This window comes from Leptosomus discolor, chromosome Z (assembly GCF_034619465.1).
Source record: "Leptosomus discolor isolate bLepDis1 chromosome Z, bLepDis1.hap2, whole genome shotgun sequence".
NCBI classification, from domain to species: Eukaryota; Metazoa; Chordata; class Aves; order Leptosomiformes; family Leptosomidae; genus Leptosomus; species Leptosomus discolor.
The window spans coordinates 65385943-65405070 of NC_141419.1; positions in this window are offsets into that span (position 1 = coordinate 65385943).

The following is a 19128-nucleotide window of genomic DNA, read 5'->3' on the forward strand; positions in this document are numbered from 1 at the left end:
ACTGCCTGTGAAAAGACACCCCTCACTCTCTCTTTCCTGTAATTTACAGCTGTTTTTTTTCTGTATAAAATTCAAAATTATAATTTTCTCCACTTCCTCAAAGCAGGAAATTCTATGTTATGTCAAAAAATGAGTAAGTTTAAGTTGTAATCAAATGAGACTTTTTCTGCAAAATGGAGGTGATTACTTAAAATAGATGAGCTCAGAGTTCAAAACCAGGTAATAACAGGAGTGAGGACATGCATTAGATAAACTTAATGTACTTGATGCCTTCAGTGGGATGTGAGTATGAGGATTAAAACTTGGACAGTCTAGTCATTATTATTGATAAGCCATGGTTGTCTTTTTTGGCTTGTTGCTGTAGTTTGCGGAATGGTAGTAGCAGGGGTACATGAATGTTGGTGTCTAGGAGGATAGTGGGAGTGCTCTGAGTGGTTTTTGAAAGAGTAGTAAAAGGTGAAACAAAGGCAGAAACAAAACTGTTATCTGCTTATTGTGATGAGATGGGGATGGAAATGTACAATGTATCTGTACCCTGGTGTATTGAAGGAACATAAGATAATGCACCATCATGAGTTTTCGTTGTATTTGTTGGCTTGGGAGTGGGAACCTCAGGCTTATAAAAATTATGTGCAGTATCTTTAAAGGCAGCGGGGTGGGGGAGGGATTGTGAAGCCTGCTCATGTGATGTTGGTTGAGTGGTGCAAGGTTTTAAAAACAAATTTTGACAGAAAGGATAGTCAAGGACGTGGTGCTAATGGATAAAATTTGACATGGCTTTATCATAGGCGGCTGCGTCAGACTGAACTGATATCTTCCCACGATAAGATAACTGACCACTTGGACAAGGGCAGTGCAATGGACTTAATCAAAGTTGTTGAAAATGAAACATTTAGTACTGTGTGTCACAGGAAATTCTTATGGAAGTTAAAGAAAGGGGAGATTAATATAAAGTGAGAAGGATATATGGATGCTGCAAGAACAGTGATTAGGGTAGAGAGAAAGATATTACAATTGATACTCCTCAAGGATCATACTTAAGGCCAGTTCTGCTTGATATTTTGATTATTATCCTGAGAGCCAGATGTAGGCTTGTGAAATCTGTGTAAATCTGTGGACATCAGAGTACTGGGAGATGCTGGTTAGTACTCAGGAGGATTCAGTTGTTACATGGGAAGATTGAATTTTCCCACCTTTTATTTACTCCAGGTAATAAGAGCATGATAAAAAAAAACGTGCATTTGGGGACTAATAGCAATACGTCTCTTATGAACTAGGGACTCATGTGCAGGCAGAGAGGTCTTGGGGTGTATTAGTCACTTGTAGAGTGATAGATGTGAGAATGTGATTTTAGTTGGGAATGTTCGCCCTAAGCTTTGCACAAGCGAGAGCCTCTACTGGACCTGAGCTTGGTAACTTGCTGATTGTGGCCTGCAGCTTCTCACCAGCCCAGGTGGGTAAATCCCAGAGGTGTCTCCTAACTTGTGGGAAACCTAATGAGAGTGGTTTGGATTGCCTTTAGGTGGTCACTTCTTGTGGGGTAAACAGGTAGAGGTGGTATCTTTCTTCTGGGTCCCCAGTGTTCCAGCAAGCCTGAGGATAGTGGTGAAACATGGACTTCCAGACACTTGCAGTGGGAGCACCTGGGGTGAGTTTCCCAGAAAGTGGGACTGTGGTAATTTTTTAACAGCCTCCTATATTTTGTGTATGTACGAACAAGTGTATGTAAAGCTTTCAGGGCTTCGGCAGGGAATGCCAAGGGGCTACATGAACACAGTAAGGTGGCTGAGAAAGATTCAAGGTTGTCTCTCAACCTCCATCTAAAATTTGGTGAAGTCTTGACAGATCTTATACTGATCATCTGAGGTTGATGCAGTTGCTCTGTTGAGTTATAGTGTCTGAAAGTGTTGTAGCTTCAGAGTCTTGCCCGTCACAATATTGCTCCTAATCTGAGTATTCTCTGTGTGTCTGGGAAAATCAAAGAGGTCTCTCTCTCTTGAAAAAGTACTTGGGTCAAGGCATTTTGTTTCTCTTAGTTGAGTCCAATTACTTCATCAGTTCTGGAAACTCCTTCCAACTGCTTCTGCTTTATTTGCATGACTTCGCTGGAGAACACAATCAAATAAGCATTTTAATTGGACGTGAAAGTCCTTTCTGATTTTGCAGTTCCTTAGACAGTTCTCTGGCTAGCTGAGCTTGCCTAAAATCTGTTGAATCCATAAGCTGGGATAGAGAAAGCATCTCTTGGGAAGAGTGAATGAGCATGACAAATAGTTGCACTGCAGTGAGTTCAGGTATTTCTGTGATGTGTTCCAGTCACTTTTAAAGGGCACGGTGGAACTACAGAATACTTTGTCGTGACAATTGCATACTGTTCACATGCAACTTTAAAATGTTACAGTTATAACACATTATTTTCCACAGGAAAAATGGAAGTGGTCAAAAGGTAGGAATTAATCTCTTTTTTCCAGCCCCTATGAAAGCACAGTTTTTTGTTCTTTGAGAGAAAGAGAGATCTGCTGTATCCTGGGACCAAAATTAGGATGCTTTTCACACTGTATTTAGACATGCTTAACATCTATATCAAGTGGATTTTACGCTCTTCTTTATTCCAAGAATGTCTGTCTGAGAGGCTTGTACTTCATGCCAAATTATCTGAGAATAACTGCAGTTCTGTGTTTATAATACACATTTTTAAAGATTATATACAGGATATTTTGTTGACTTGCTGTATGTGAGCAGCTGTTACACAGCTGGAGGATGCATCCATACAGTGCTGTTACTTCAGACTGTCACACGTCAGTACTGAATTTCTTTGCAAATCTACAGTAGTATGAGCAATCTTGTGGGCCAAGTGATGGCTGTTTTTTTTTTGTTATGTAAGAGGGAATGCATTCAGAAAGCTCAAGGACCTTGCTAGGTAATATAGTTTTTTGTGAAATATAATTAAAAAATACTTTATGAAATTACTTCATTTCAGAAATGCATTATTTTGATACACTTCTCTTTATATCTAATTTTTGTGGCAGTAATACATTAAAATCTAATTACAACACACATAAATGTCATGGTTTAAAAAACAAATGGTAATGAAACAGAAAATTAAATATTTGAAGCACATGCTTTTCAGTTAATTTGAGGAGCCTGTTTCCAGCTTCTAGACAGAAAAATACTGTTAACCGCATCATAAAATTAGTGGCTTTATAAGCCAGTCTAATTTTCAGGATTCACTAGTGGGGGATAAACTGAAACATCATACATGTTGTCTCTTCTTTCAGTGCTAATAATACATTGTTTAAGTAAGCAGAACTTGAATTTAAACAGCTTTTGCCCACCTAAATTATACTTTTTTAACTGATACAAATAAAATTATATTTATCCATTTTTTTTCTGCAAGAAGAGCAGCAAACTCTTCATAGCGTACGAAACACAGTATATGGAATAAGACTATGCCATCCTCAGGCAGCCTCTGGTTTTGTTGTAGATGGAAGAAAGACTATCTGTGAAAGAGAAAAGGCAAAATATTTGATGAAGCACTTTTCAGATATTAAAGAATTTATGTATGGCAGCTGTTCCTCCTATTGAAACTGGCTTCTAGCATGAAAAAACAAATCTCAAATCTCTCTCATGGAAAATTCTTCCTCGTTCTTTAGTAATAGGTGACTAGGTTTTGTTTGTTTTTTTTTTTTTGTTTGTTTGTTTTAAAGAAATGTTATTGATTACCAACATTGATCTTTGACATTGGCAAAGAAATATCTTACTGCCGTAGGGCAAATACACCGTGGGAGTAGTCAGCTCTCATGAGCAGAAAATAAGTGATCTCAGAAGTTTGTAAATTATTCTCTGCTGAGAGGCTGATGAATGTTTCCCATGGGAGCAGCAGAGAGAAATAAAGAGATGCTGAGATGCAGAGCAGTTCCCTGTAGACATCAGAGGGGCCTCATCTCCTGAGGAGATGATGCTGGAGGTTATGTGTTGATTCTGTCTTTGCAACGGATTAACAATCTGTGAAGAGACAGAAACATGGGCTCCCAGCTTCGGGGCTCAAGATCTCCTGGAAAAGAGAACTTTCACTTGGTCCTTATGTTGTTTGCTCTTCTTGAAATGCACTTTCTAAGGTATCATGTGCTCCTGCCTATGACCACTGGAGTTGGCTAAAAGTGCTTGAGGTCAAAACTTAACTTCTCTTGTATTCTGCTACATCAAGTCTCTCCCTCTTAAGTGTTTCTGCTGTTTTGTTCTTGTTTGGGGTTGTTTTTAGTTTCTAACACTGTTACAGCATCTTTGGTGAAGCATAGGTGCCAAGGAGGGGAGGGGTGCTTATGTGTTCACTGTTTAATACCGATGTGTTTAAATGTTCATGTAAACGGTGAGGGTTCAGCAGGTTTTCCTCTGACTGGGTTGGGGAGGGCTGAGAGTAGGATGTAGCAGTGGGCTGCTCATAGCCATGAAGCATCCAAGTGCCTGGAGACTCTCCTGCCTTCGATAAGTTTGGTGATGTTCTTTGCCTGGGCTGGGTCTGCAGAGTGCCAAGCATGTCAGGTTTTCTAGGTTTTCTTTTTCCTCGACATTTTTCTGTCCAGTATGTTTCCTCTTAGTGGCCTTTACAGAGTTTGCATGATCACACCTGTTCTTTGCTTGTCTAGTTATTTGTTTGTTTGGGTTGGTGATATGCTCTGGGCAATGTGATATTGTCTTAATGCTTTCTATCTTAGGAGCCTGTGTTTTCCATCACTGTAATAACGTCAGTGCCTGGTGATCTCTGTAGTGCACTGTTCCTCACAATTCTCTTTTGTAGTCTGGAGATGTTTTACTTCATTTGCAAAGAAGATCTAAGGTGATGTAAGTGCAGCAATGTGGCTAAAATGTAAGAAAGGTGTGAAACACACTCCTGTCCAGGTTTCTCAGATCCTAACCTAGGATGCTAGGATGAGGCAGCATGCAGAGAAAGGGAGGTGCATCAAGTTTGCATTCACAGCTGTCTCTCTTCTGAGAATAAATGGGAGCCAGAGAACCTTCGTCCCCTCATCCTGCAATGAAGTGGGAGGTACTGAGGCCAAAGGCTGTTCCCATGAGGGTTTGGAGCACTGGAGGCAGCGTGTCCTGAATTCATATGCTGGTTCATATGTGTGAGCAAACCTGGGCACCATCCACACCAGCATTTCCCTTCACCGTTGCACAGTTGGAGCTCGGCCTCAGTAGGAGTGAAGGAGGAGGAGCAAGTGCAGCCTGGTGGCCATGGCTGGCCTTCCAGGTGGGCTTGCTTTGAATAAGTTGAGTAGACGGTGCAGCTTCCCTGCTGCCTCCACATTAACTGCTAGCCCAAGAGGCTGGCTCTCTTAAGAGAGAATAGGAGTGCAAAATTGGAAATTAAGTGCTGGTGTGGGCAAGACAGCCTGGCAGCTTTTTTATCACATGCAATATACCTGTAGCCTATGCCTACGAAGGCATGTCTGTATTACAGCCTCAATTAATTATCCCTTCGATCCTTGCTGTTTTATTTCCTTCTGTTGGTAAGTAATAATTTTGATGTTCTTTTGATCTTTTGTTACCTTTTCAAAGGGTATACCTTCCCTCCAGGAGTTTTTGGGCAAACACCTGGACTACAGCTGGGTTCATTAGCATCTTCACAGTTTTCTTAATCTGTGGTCTTGTGGTCCCTCAAGGATGAGCTGGCATAATTCCGTGAGACCCAGTTAAAATCACAACTGCTTATTGACAGGTACCTTGGTCATAGAAGGTATTTGAGTAAAGAACAGAGAAGAGAAAGTGAAATAAGGAACACATTTTGTGCCTAAGAGACACAGACAACAACAGCAAATTCCTGGACTGATCGTTAAGGTTCTTCAAAGGAAAGCCTGCTGTACTGGTGGACAATTTAACTACCTGGATTTTTGTAGGTGAGAAATGTGGTGAAACAGAATTAATTCTAAAATGTTTTACTTCACAAATAAGCTCATTTCCTTATCCAGTAAAAAAAAAAAAAGACATAAACCAGTAAGGCACTGGACAAGGAATGGAGCAAGGGAACTCTGTCTAGCAGGCTGCCAGGGGCCATCTGCCTTGCCCCTTTGCTGGCTTTCATTCTGCCCCGTTGAAGTAGCTTGGTACTATTGTACCATCTGCACCCTTGACAGCAGTGGCACGGAAGGGGAAAAATCATTACAGAGTTTCATAATGAACACTTGCATAAATTACTTCCAGACCAGTTTTAGAATATACATGGCTGTTCTACAGTGGAGGAAATTAAAGACAAAAGTTTCAAATTAGGAGTCAAAGTCCTGTTGAAAAGATCAGAAAGCAAAGGGTAGTAGAAAGTTTAGTTTGAAAAGAGGATTTTAATACATATCCAGGGATTGGATTAATTCGGTACTCTGTCCGCCATTTCTAGTTGTCTGGGCTGTTTTTACCTCGAAGGCGAGAGGTTTCCAAAGTGCTTTGTGTTGGTTGATGTTGCTCCAGCTGAAGGCAACGGTAAAGTGCACTCTGATATTCACGTAATCTTGAACACTTCTGAAGTTTTCAGTTCTGCACTGAGGCCCATGCGAAAAGTGATTGAATGAACAGGGTTTTATTTGTACTCTAGCAGTGTGTCTGGGCGTAATTTGAGCACATCTGCTGGAAAATGTTCAGAGGTTCATAGGGAGAGGGACTCTGAAAACTTGGTGAGACAGGTAAAAAGTTGTGAATCATCTTGTTTGGCAGGAAGAATTTCTAAATGTTTTCTTCTAAAGGACATTATTTATATGCCTAGTTAGAGTTAGAGGGACAAATAAGCTGTAATTGTTACCTTCGTGCATGAGTTTCATATGCATGAGAATTGGGAAACAGAATTAACAGAAATAATTCAACAATGACTCTGTTTTCTAAATGACTGAAGTGAAGTTCAAACTGATAATACAATTCCAGCATGCTTTTGCATGATATGAGTAGGAAGTGGCAGTAGGACTTACATATTGATCCCAGAGTGAGTAATTGATCGTCAGCCTTGCCAAGGTGTGTGCCTTCCCAGTTCCTCCATGCTGAACTAAGGAGTTGAGGTGGGAAGAGGGGAGGAAGGGGATAGAGTTTATCATGGTGGCATACAGCTTTTGGATTTTCTGCTCTTGCCATGTGTTCAGTCTCTTCTAGCCAGCACTTTGTGGAAAGAAGTCAGTTTCTAGCCCATCTTGCCCATCCTATGCTTTCTTGTTTTTTGCTGTTGTGGTAGGGTTGGCCATATCCTATGCCAGTTTGTGTGTTCAACCAGCCTGAAACCATAGTCTTGTTTAGATGGTGATTTCAAAACACAAAAGACAAATGTGGTTTAAAATGTAAATGTTTGTTGAACTTCCAGCATGCATTTGCTAATGCACGGATCTGTATTCGCCAGCCTGATCCAGTGCTGGCTGGCATCATGAGTGTTTTGTTGTTGAACCCTGTGGAGCCTGATCAGGTCTGTTGTGGGCAGCTTGCATGAGGGCACACAGAAGTGTGTGCACAGGCTGGCCTGTGTCTGCATGGAGACTTGCTGCCAGAATGAGAATGAGGAAATATATGTGAAAGAATGGAGTCTATTTTAAAAGATACGAAGGAAAAGAGCAGGTACTTCAAAGCATATCCATCAGCAGTCAGATATTTTTTTTTTGCTCCCATGGTGTATTATTTTTTCTCAATTTTTTTTTTTGTTTTCCTGTTCATTCCTTAGATTGGGATTTTCCTGGGCAGAGACTTTGTGCTTACGTGTATTTGTGTAGTGTCTGCACCAGTAGAGCCCTGATGTCACATAGGACATCAAAGTAACAAGTAATCTGATTGATGTATTTTAAATCAAGTCAACTGAAAGAGGTATCTTCTTTTTTTTTTATTTTAACAGTTACATGTCAGCATATTCTATTAAAATGCCTTATTGCAGAAGTTTTCTGACCTGTGTACGTGAACAACTCATTCCCAAGCTTCTTGATTCTTCTGTATTTTATGAACCAATATAAATTGTGTTGCCATTGACAGCAAAACACTGAATGATACTTTTAATGACAGACCAGCAAGAATGTTAATACATGTTTGTGTAATGCTTGAAAAGATTATATTTTTTAATCTTCACTTTTTTTTTTTTCTTTTTTCTGATAAAGGCGATCATGCTATTTTTATTTCTAGCCTGCAGTTCCAGAATTAGAAGATGTCCCATTCTCCGCAAGTATTGATTACTTTGCCATTTCGGAGACTGAAAACTTTCTCCACCTTACCTGTTGTCATAGTTTGATGGTGTACTAAACACAGCTTTGACACTGCTGGTGACAAGTTGAAAGAAAATAGCAGCCGTGTGATGCAAAGTGCTGATTTGCTATAAACTTGCTCTCTGGCTCAGATTGTTTGAAAACGTTGGTAGATTAATTCTGCACCAGCACCTAGATCAGATACTGTCTGTCTTCCTGCTGCTGACATACAGCAGGTATAAGACGCACAAAGCTGGCATATAAGCTCTGTATTGTGTGCTCTCACTAATTCAACAAAAATGAGATTGTGTGCTGATGTCTGGCATGGGTCAGGTTAGTGTGGCTGGGTGTTGCTCATGGTGATGTGTAGATGGTCTTGCTGCCAGCTGTACCTTTAAATGAGCGATCAGTGTTGCCAGCCTGTGCTGAGGAAGAAATTAGTGGATGCTTTCATTCTGTTAATCTTTATGATTCACAGAGTCATTGGGGGGTTTCTCACTCTTGGCTGAATTCCTGCAGCCACCTACTTGTGGTCATATAAAGTGTCTGAACTTCTGGGTTTGGCACTAATGTATTTCTGAAATGGCTGGTTGTTCAAGTTATATGCCTTTTGATCTTCCGTTACAAGTTAATCCCTTTAGTACCCTAGCTGTTCATTTGCCCTGCCGTCACCATGTATACTACTGGTACAGCAGTGCAGCGTGAAAGCTTTACGTGACACCTGCATCACAGCGTTATGCTTTTTTTGACTGCCTCCTTGCCTCATGCTCTGCATTTTGTTTGTGGCCTAAAATTGTGCCAGGCTTCCCTCACAACCTTGGTGAACCATAAGCTCCTGCTGTGTTTGTGCTTGATGTTTTTTGGGGGATTGGTGTTTTGCAGCAGGGATGAAAGCAATGTCAGCTGGAAGAGCTGACAGAAGCTAAATGAAAAGCAAAAGGCTGACTGAGAAGGTGCAAGGGTAGAGACAGGACTAAAGAGAGCAATTTTTTTGTGATAAGATGATGCTATAGAAAATAAGGACCTGGGAAGCATCTGGGTGTATTGCATGGGCCCTGAATGAAACACATCAATGTGAAATAAGTGTTTATTTTTAAAGTGGATAACATTAGAGGCAAGTTGGCAGGGCAGAGCGGCATAGAGACTTGCAGATGTGTGTATGTCGTAACCTGTTATTTGGTTTCTTCTTTTTAGAGGAATTGTATTTGGTTTTGCAGTAAATAAGGAGTAAATAGATGCCTGCGTTTTTTTTTTTTTTTTTATCCTGTTGGATTCTAATTCCTTTTCCTGGGTCAAAATCTTGCAGTTCTGAAGAAAAAACTTGTTCTTCTGCCTGTGACTGTGAAGAGAGTGAGCCTGTGTTGAGGCTAGTGAGGAGGCAGAAGGTGTAGCTTATTTTGAGGCATCAGCTTTGGTAAAATGACATTGTATGCAATTTCAGAAACACCCAATACAGCAGATGTACTTCGGTTTGTCACTGAGGGAGGAGTATGACAATAAGCTTGACTGAAAACCCACAAGGTTAAAGGCTGATCTCCTATTAAAACACAAGAAAATAGAACACAACCCTTCATCTCTCCGCTTCTTCAAAACAAACACAAAAATATAATCCAGCTTTGAAGTCATCAGCAGGCTAGAGTTCAGCTTGTGGATGAAAACAGCTGTACAGAAATGGAGGGTGCACTGAATTATTTAGCGTGGCCTTCTGGTTACTTTTTCCCTGGGTGTAATTGCTGTTTCATTGTGTGTTTACCCTTGAATCCCATCACATTCCATTCAAATAGGGCACATGGTTTCTTAAATAAGTCCATGACAATGTTTACTGCAGTCTGTCGAGAAGAACTGTCTGATAGCCACTATAAAAATATCACTGAACGTTAGAAAGGCGTGTTTATAACTTTGTCCTTGTTATTAATGATTTGAGTGTGGTTGGTTTGTAATTATTTACAATTTCCCTACTGCTGTTTTAGCATCTTCTGTGTAGGATTGTTTGTATTACAGCTAAGTTGCAGCAAAGGTCATTAGAACTGTATGGCTGCTCAGGGAAAATAACTTGCCACTTTTCTTGTCTAACCACAAGTAAAATACGTCTAAACAGTTCACTGTAAAATATGTCTAAACAGTTCACCTTAAAATACAAAGATTTTCTGAAATGAGTCTTTTGAACAGTGAAGAAATATTTATGTTAACTTATAGTGGCTAGTGGCAGCTTACGTGGAGGAAAAAAGCTCCATTATTGCTAGCAATACTTGGGGATTCACATTTACTTTGAGATGCTGGGACTTGCATTTTGGGAACAAAGAAGCAATTTTTTTACCCCTGGACATAGATACTTTTCTTAGAGAATGTGGTTACAAATGTGATGTCTTTTTGTACCATTGTAGTCACAGATAATGTCCTTGAAAATGCTGGATAAAACATTGTTTCTCAAGCTCTTATGTTGCTGATACAGTTTGGTAAAAACATCTTTAGCATACTTTGGAATGTACTATTTTTAAGGTAAAAGACTGTTGGGAAAATAGATTTATCCAGGCTGTGTATGCAAGGATAGGCACCAATTGTTGAAGTTTAAGTGTTAGCGAGCGTGATGGTCTGGATCTGGAAGCCCACTAAAGGTCTTTTTCCATTGCACCTGTTTTGCTGGAGCAGGTTGCTGATGCAGAAGATCGTGTTACCTAAGTGAATACAAATGGAAGAAGATTGGTTCAGGTTAAGGGCCAGTTATTTATTAGGGTATGGGGTGACTTGTAGCAGAGTAGGGATCAAGCAAGCTGGAACTGCCATAGTCATCCCTTCAGTCTGGCCTGCCTGCCTGGATGCTGCCATGCCTAAGCCATAAGGGTTTGCTATCTCCCTTCCCCTCTTATCCTCACGGGAAGCCAGCCCCAGCGCCTCGCTGGGATGCAGAAGAGGGTCAGAGAGTGGCTGGAGATGGGAGCTCTTCTCCCGAGGCTGTGAGGAATCTGGTCTTTGATGCTCTCTACCCAGGACATGGGGCTCAGGGGACTCTGCTGCTATGTGCCCAACTTTGTTAGCTCTCGAGTGCCTTAAAGAAACCAAAGGAAAACATACGTCTGAAAAACCTGTTTGGTTACATTGAAAGAGTGCATAGACCTATAAATCCTGTTAAAAACACAAACGTTCCTAATCTCCTCCTTGGCACCAGTGCCAGGGCAGTGTTTTCACTGGTAATAGAAGGTAATACTTTCCTGTATGGATCCCAGAGAGGTCAAAGCTGCCAAAGACTTGCTCAGCCACAGGACTGACGTGTTTAGAGTTGAGTTGGTATCTCTTCTAATGCTCCTATAGCTGAAACCTCCTCTCCCCAGTCCTCCTGCATGCTTTTTTGGTTTTTATTTCAAGTATTGCAAGGTTAATTTTGACTCTCATTAAATCGGTGGCAAAATGCCTCCTGGCTTCAATGGACCAAGGATTTCTCCCATGTTCATCTTCTGTACAATTTCTAGCATCTTTTTGCAATTGGAGATGTTGATGTGACTACCTGAAATTCTCTGCTGTTACAGGCCTGGGTGGTATTTGAGGGATCTCTAATTAGATCAGGTTGCTCTGAGCCCTGTCCAACCTGGCCTTGAATGTTTCCAGGGATGGGGCTTCTACTACCTCTCTGGGCAACCCGTGCCAGTGTTTCACCACCGTCATTGTAAAAAATGCCTTCCTTATATCCTGTCTAAATCTATCCTCTTTTAGTTTAAAATCATTGTCCTGTCGCTACAGGCCCTGCTAAAAAGATTGTCCCTGTCTTTCTTAGAGGCCCCCTTTAAGTACTGAAATGCTGCAATAAGGTCTCCCCAGAGATTTCTCTTCTCTAGGGTGAACAACCCCAACTCTCTCAGCCTGCCTCACAGGGGAGGTGCTCCTGCCTCATGATCATCTTTGCAGGCCTCTTCTGGACCCGCTCAAGCAGGTCCATGTCTTTCTTACGCTGGGGGCCCCAGAGCTGAACGCAGCACCGCAGGTGGGGCCTTACCAGAGCAGAGCAGAGGGGGAGAATCCCCTCCCTCGACCTGCTGGCCACACTTCTCTTGATGCAGCCCAGGATACAGTTGGCTTTCTGGGCTGCGAGTGCACACTGTTGGCTCATGTCCAATTCTTTAGCCACCAGTGTCCTCCGAGTCCTTTTCTGCCAGGCTCCTCTCAATCCCTTCATCCCCCAGCCTGTAGTGGTACTGGGTATTTCCCTGACCCAGATGCAGGACTTTGGACTTAGCTTTGTTGAACTTCATGATGTTCACATGGGCTCACTTCTCAAGCTTGTCCAGGTCCCTCTGGATGGCAACCTGTCCCTCAGATGACACCACTCAGCTTGATGTCATCTGCAAACTTGCTGAGGGTTCACTCGATCCTACTGTCTGTGTCATTAATGAAGATATTAAACAGCACTGGTCCCCCTGAGGACCCCTGAGGGACACCACTTGTCACCGATCTCCATCCGGACATCGAGCTGTTGACCACTACCCTCTGGATGTGACCATTCAACCAATTCCTCATCCACCGAACAGTCCATCCATCAAATCCATATCTCCCCAATTTAGAGAGAAGGATGTTGTGGGGGACCATGTCAGAGGTCTTACGGAAGTCCAGACAGACAACATCCAAAGCTCTTCCCTTGTCCATTGCTGTAGTCACTCCGTCATACAAGGCTACTAGGCTGGTCAGGCAGGACTGGCCCTTGGTGAAGCCGTGCTGGCTGTCTCGAATCACCTCCCTGTCCTCCATGTGCCTTAGCACAGCTTTGTGGGAGGATCTGTTTCATGATGTTCCCAGGCCCAGAGGTGAGGCTGACAGGTCAGTAGTTCCCAGGGTCCTCCTTTCTACCCTTTTTAAAAGTGGGTATCTTTCCTTTTTTCCAGTCACTGGGGACTTCACCTGACTGCCATGACTTTTCAAATGTCATAGAGAGTGGCTTGGTGACTACATCAGCCAGTTCTCTCAGGACTCTGGGATGCTTCTCATCAGATCCCATAGACTTATGGATCTCCAGTTCCTGTATGCCCCTGTCATTTGGCCGAGTTGAGTACTTGTTTTGAGCAACTCAGTAATAAATCTAAGAAAGATAATGGCTGGCTGGTCTCAGTAAGTGCCCTTTGACTTTAAAATTTGCTTCCTTTACAAGTCCTGAATCAACACTGTGTGAACTGAAGGGCAAGGACCTTCCTCAGCGTCTACCTGTGAAACCAGCTGTGACCAGGGGCTGTATTTATTTGCTGAGATGGTGAAATGACATCCTTCCCCTTTGATTAAATGGAGATTGAATGATCTGAGATCCACATGGACCCTGAGAATAGTGTGCTTAGGCACACTGCACATAAAAATAAACCTGTAACTCCCTGTTACATTTTTCCAAGTTTCTGAGGACATAAATAATCTTGTTAGGGAGAGGAAAGAGTGGGAAGGAGGTTAATCTGTCATTAGACAAATTGAACTTGTGAAAATTGTGTGAAAGATACCTAGCAACTGGTGGATTGTCAGGAATCTCGCCCAGCGAAGTCCTCTGGGTCCATGCTCTCACAGCTGCCCTGTATTCAGGACACCTGGCCAGTTTTCCAAAGATGAGGCGCCTGTGTGACTTACCTGGTTTGGGTTTTTGTACCTAGAGAGTAAGTGTTAAGCCTAAATTTGCTCTATATTTAGAAATGCAGAAGAAATACACCAGTTGGGATGTGTTTCCAGCTTCAGTGTCCGGAACGAGCTCAGAACAAGCATCGCTCTGTAGGAGCACAGTGTCCCCATTTCAGGTAGTGCATATATAATTTTTTTCTGTTGTTTGTGTTCTTTTGTACGGATACATGAATTAGGGCTTAATTACTTACTTTTAAATGCTGATAACCGTAATTTTAGTCTCTTCATGCTTTGGTGATAGGGCAGTGTCAGATGTTTTTTGCAGACTTGAGAAGGTGATTTGGTTATGCCTTGCAGAATTGGGTGGGAAGCAGCGGAGAAGTGCTTTTCCCAGATGTGCTGAGAGGGATGCTGAACAAATGTTTTCTGTGAGTATGAATTTCTCATGGAGCTTCTGGAAATATATTTCACTGTTGTTTCCCTACAGTATTTAATTGTTGTGATAATCTAGTGGATCTATGTTTTGACTGAGAGCCTGGATTGAGCACTGAGGCTCTGCCAAGTGGCAGCTCTGGTACAGAAGAGGTAGCGTCTCCCAAAAAGCTCTGGGAGGGCTTTGTGAAGCAGAGAGGCTTTGTTTTGATGGAGGAATACATTACTGAATCTCATTGCACGATCCAGCCCATTTCCCTCCTTCCTGTGTGCCTTGCTAGAAAGAGAGGAGGAGGACGAAGCTGGAGTTGCTCCCACTTCTATTGCTCTCCAAGTTCATTTGTCTGCAGAGAAAGGATCTATTCAGGTAGTTCCTGCTGCAACCTGCTCCCTGGGCTGGACTGGCCTTGCTTGAGGGAGCCAGGAAGTAAGTGCCTTTGCAGGGAATGGGTATGATGGAAAGACAGAAATTATCCCTCAGATTTAAGCTAATGAAATAAACCCTTTTCTTAAAGAACCAATGTATGGCTTCTGGGTCTCTGCCTAGGTGAGCTTATTCTTTTGTGTGCAAAGAAGCTGATAGAGATCAAGTTTGTACACGTTTCTGAAGCTCTGTTTCACTTTTCTAACACTAAGCTTTAACAATTGCTACGAAACATAATAATCCAGGGTAGGGTGGAGTAGACTAGACTAGACTAGACTAGTTTCAGTTGGAAGGGACATCCAACGATCATCTAGTCCAACTGCCTGACCACTTCAGGGCTTACTGAAAGTTAAAGCATATTGTTAAGGGCATTGTCCAAATGCCTCTTAAGCACTGACAGGCCTGTGGCATTGACCACCTCTCTAGGAAGCCTGTTCCAGTGTTTGACCAAAGTAGTTGTGGCACTGAAATTTTGTTTTATTTACAATGTATATATTTTTCAACACTTTGAGTATTAGTCTTTCCAGGCTGTTCTTATATGGCATGGGACACCCTAATTTTTTTCCTTTTTCTTCTTCTAATGAAGTTCTCTGCATCAATCCCTTCCCTAGACCTTCATGTGACAAATGCTGGGGTGTATCATCCCTGGCAGAAGTTTTGGCCCAAAGCTCTTCAATGTGTTGGTCAAAGCTGTGGAAGAAATGTACAGTCGTTGCTAGTAAGATTGGCTGCTTTCAGTACAACAGTGGATTGCCTGTGTGCAGAGCTGATAGCGTGGTAGCATGGTAAAGTCAATGCCCGTGGGTGATCCATGTTTAAATGCAGCTAAAGGCAAGGTCATACATCCAAAACCAGAGTGCAGAGAACTCTGCAAAGAACTAAATAAGCTGGCAGACTTTTCTGTCATCTCCTCTTCCTCCTTCTCCAGCCTGAAAGGCTGCATTTTGGTCTGGCTCAGGAGCTGGAAGAATCCTTCTGCCTTTTCCAGTTGCAGAGTCTGGAGGAGGCTCACAACATGCATCCTTTTCTCCAAGTAATTTTCTACACAGGAATTTTCTAGAAGGGACTGCAGGTGGTCTTTATTTGAAGAAAAAAATATAATTAAATAGTTCTTGTAACAAAGTTGGCTTCACACAGAGGAAATGAACAGCGTGCTAATTACAGTGCTGTCTCACTGCAGTTTGCTTCACAGCTATGAAATGAATCAGGAAGGCACCCTTGATGTGTGCATAGCCATAGACAGGGACACCTCTCGCGGCAGCCATAAAAGCATCCTCAGAGTTCAGTGGTATTTTTGTTTTCATGTGTGTAATGAACGGGCCTCTGCCAGCAATGTTTGGAGGGAAGTGCAAGGTAAGTCATAAGAGTGGGAAAGGCTGTTCTGCCAAATAAACATTTGTGCCAGCAGTGCAAATGGATTGTGGGTGCAGCTATCTCCATCAGAATTACATCTGTTTGTGATATTGTCTAGCTGCATTACAGCATCTTTTTTTTTTTATTAGTGCATATATATATATGAGGATGTAGGCAGATGGAAGCTACATATGCAACATATTGTCTAATAATTATATTAACTGTACAGTAACTATATTAAAATCTAAAAAAAAAAAGATTTTGCAAATGTAGGAAAGGAATTGATCAAACATAGTATGAGGTTCTTTCTGGTTTCACTGTCCTATGAATTCCATTTCTTTAGCAGTATATAGATCCATAATGCGTTTATTGGAAGTATTGCTTTACATTCAAACCTGGCATTAAATAGATGTAATTCTGTGCTAAGGGAAGACTGTGCTGAAGGAAGTGGTGCTTAAATATTCAGGTTTAAATGTAGTATTTGGTACATTTAGAACAGCCATGGCGTTCTGTTTAGCACAAATTATTTAATTTTTTCTGTGTCTTTTCCAAAGGTTGTCTAGCATATCTTACTCTATAAAGATCAAAGCTTGGAGGTTGGTATTAAGGTGTCTCCAAAGTACAGTAAGTATGCCTTCCCAAACACAGGCTAAGATAGGCTCTGCCATGTGTAGATCTGAAGCCAGGGTGAAGGCTGTAGCTCAGAGGAGAGGATGAGGGGGGCAGAAGGGCTGATGTGTGGTGTGAGAGGAGTTGTCCTGTGAGAGGCAGCGTGGCTGGCATGGGCCATGGCTGCATGGGACAAGTGTTGTGCAAGTGTGGAGGCATGGGAAGGGCTGAAAGTGTAGGAGTGAATTCCAGCAGCAGTAGGGTGCAACTGTAAGAGGTTTTCAGGTGGTGAAAAGGGGAGGTGACAAAACTGCACCAAGGGTAATTTGGAGACAAGTAGGTAAGAAGAAAAAAGGTATGTTGAAGCTAGAGCAAAATGCATTTGTGGTGGCCTGAACAGCAAACTGCTACGTGTTTTAGTAGTGGCAGCGAGGGAGAAGGTGATGGAATTAAGCAGTAGGAAAACAAGAACATGTGAAGACAGGATGGATGTGGTGACTAATGGGAAGTGCTGGAGATGATGATAGGAGCCTGTCCTTTGTGAAATAACTGTTTCTGAAGCCAGGTCTGGTAACTATCCAGCCTTAAAAAAGGTGTAGCTTATTATTCTCCTGTGAAAGTTACTTTCTCTAGTAATACAGAGTTTAACCCTCTTTTTGGATTGCTTGGGATTTCCAAATGAGTAATTTAATTGTTTGGCCAGATACAAGCTAGCTGCCAGTTTGCCTTCTTTCTGTAAAGTCTTTGCTTAAAGTACAAGCAATTTCTTCTTATGGAGAGTTGTAAGGACCAGGTCATGAAAAACTTGCTTTTCATCATATACACGTAAGCTTTCCATTCCATCTTTTCCCCTCTTACTTTTTTCCTTCACCTATTATAAGACAAGGAGTTGTGAAATTCTCCCTCATGTCTGTACATTATGCAGTGTGATCAGCTTAAGATGTTTCCCTTTCCTTACTGAGTCTAAATTACTTTTTTGAAAAAAGGAGAAGTATAAGCCAATGGCTATAATTAGAGCTTTTTTTTTTTTTTTTTCCCCCAAGAGTGGGCTTATGAAATGAACAATATTGCCACAGAATATCTCCTTTATTTCACCTAGTCAGTGCAAAGAAAATGTGAAAACTGACTGGCTTTGTAGTCCCTCAGCCTTAGGGGTCCAGAAGTTGTAAAGGTGGTTTGGGAGTTGTGACCACATGTGTCCGTGTGAAGAAATTCTGCTGTGCTCCTGTGCACCAGGCTGCTGTCAGCTAAGCACCCACTGCAGCAGTGTGTGGAGTGTCTTCAGGGACTTAACCCGTTCTTATCTCCCCAAAACAGCCATCCGTAGTATTACTTAACAGACAAAAAGGGCTATTGACAACTAACATAAAAAGGTGTAAAAAAAAAAAAAAAAAAAAAAAGACAAATTAACAATAATAGTACATTCTGGATATAACAGTGCAAAATCCAGAGAGAAACAGGAGAAGCCACTTGGCAGTCATAATTAACACTTCAGGATACTAAAAGGAGATGTGTTACCAGTTTCTGGGAATGACAGGCATGTTTGCTCTGTCTGGACTCCTAATGTTGTATACATCTAGGAACAATCCTATCTAAGGAAGATTTTGTGCCTGAAACTAGCCTTTGCCTCTTCCCCCCCTGGTTCAATAGACCCGCCTGTATTTAAGAGGAAAACAAATGCAGGATTTGCATTGTTATGAGTGACGAGAAAGATGTCCTTGGGGAAGGCAGGCAAAGATGTGATGTTGTGTGGTGCAGCAAGAGGCTCGTTGCAGTAAAGTGTGTGTTTGCTGTATAATGAACAGCGGAAGGAGGCAAATGCTTGTCAGGATGGTCAGGGGCCTAACTGTGGTTTTTCAGCCATGGAAATTTCTGTGCTACCATGTCATGCTTTGGTGCAGGTTTTTACCAGACTTGTTTGTGGAGCCAACGGAGTCAGAGCTGTGGTAACTTTTGAATAAGAGGCAGGGCAGGCATCGTTTGGACGTGTGAATGGCTGAGAAGTTCTTCTGCAGCGCATTTTCCAGAAAACACCATTGCTGCCAGGTGTTGGGGCAATTCTAGCTTATTTAGAACAAGTGTGGCAGCCAGGGATGGTGGTAGAGCACACTGTCCTCCTCTTTGAGGAAATGCAACTTCATCTCAGTTTCCTCCCTCAAACATGTCAGACATTTGTTATTGTTTGCTGCTTCTCAGATCCCTTTCCTGTTCTTTTTTTGAAGCTATTGTATGACAGATTTTTCTTGGCTGGTTGCTTTCTATTTACTATAAAGAAACCCACAGGCTGATATCTGGGAACTAGTATTCGTTCAAACCAGCATAGTCAGTTGTAGAATTACATCAGTGCTTTTGTTTTGTAAACTGAGTCCAAGATCACTTCAAGCATTTTTGAATTTTTCATTTTTTTTTAACACAAAGCACGCTTTTGTTATAGCGAAATACTTGGGTTCACTTACTCTCTTATTCTAATTAACTTATTTTAAAATAAAAGATCAGTTATATTTGTGTGGGTCGGGATGAAAGAATTTAGTTGAA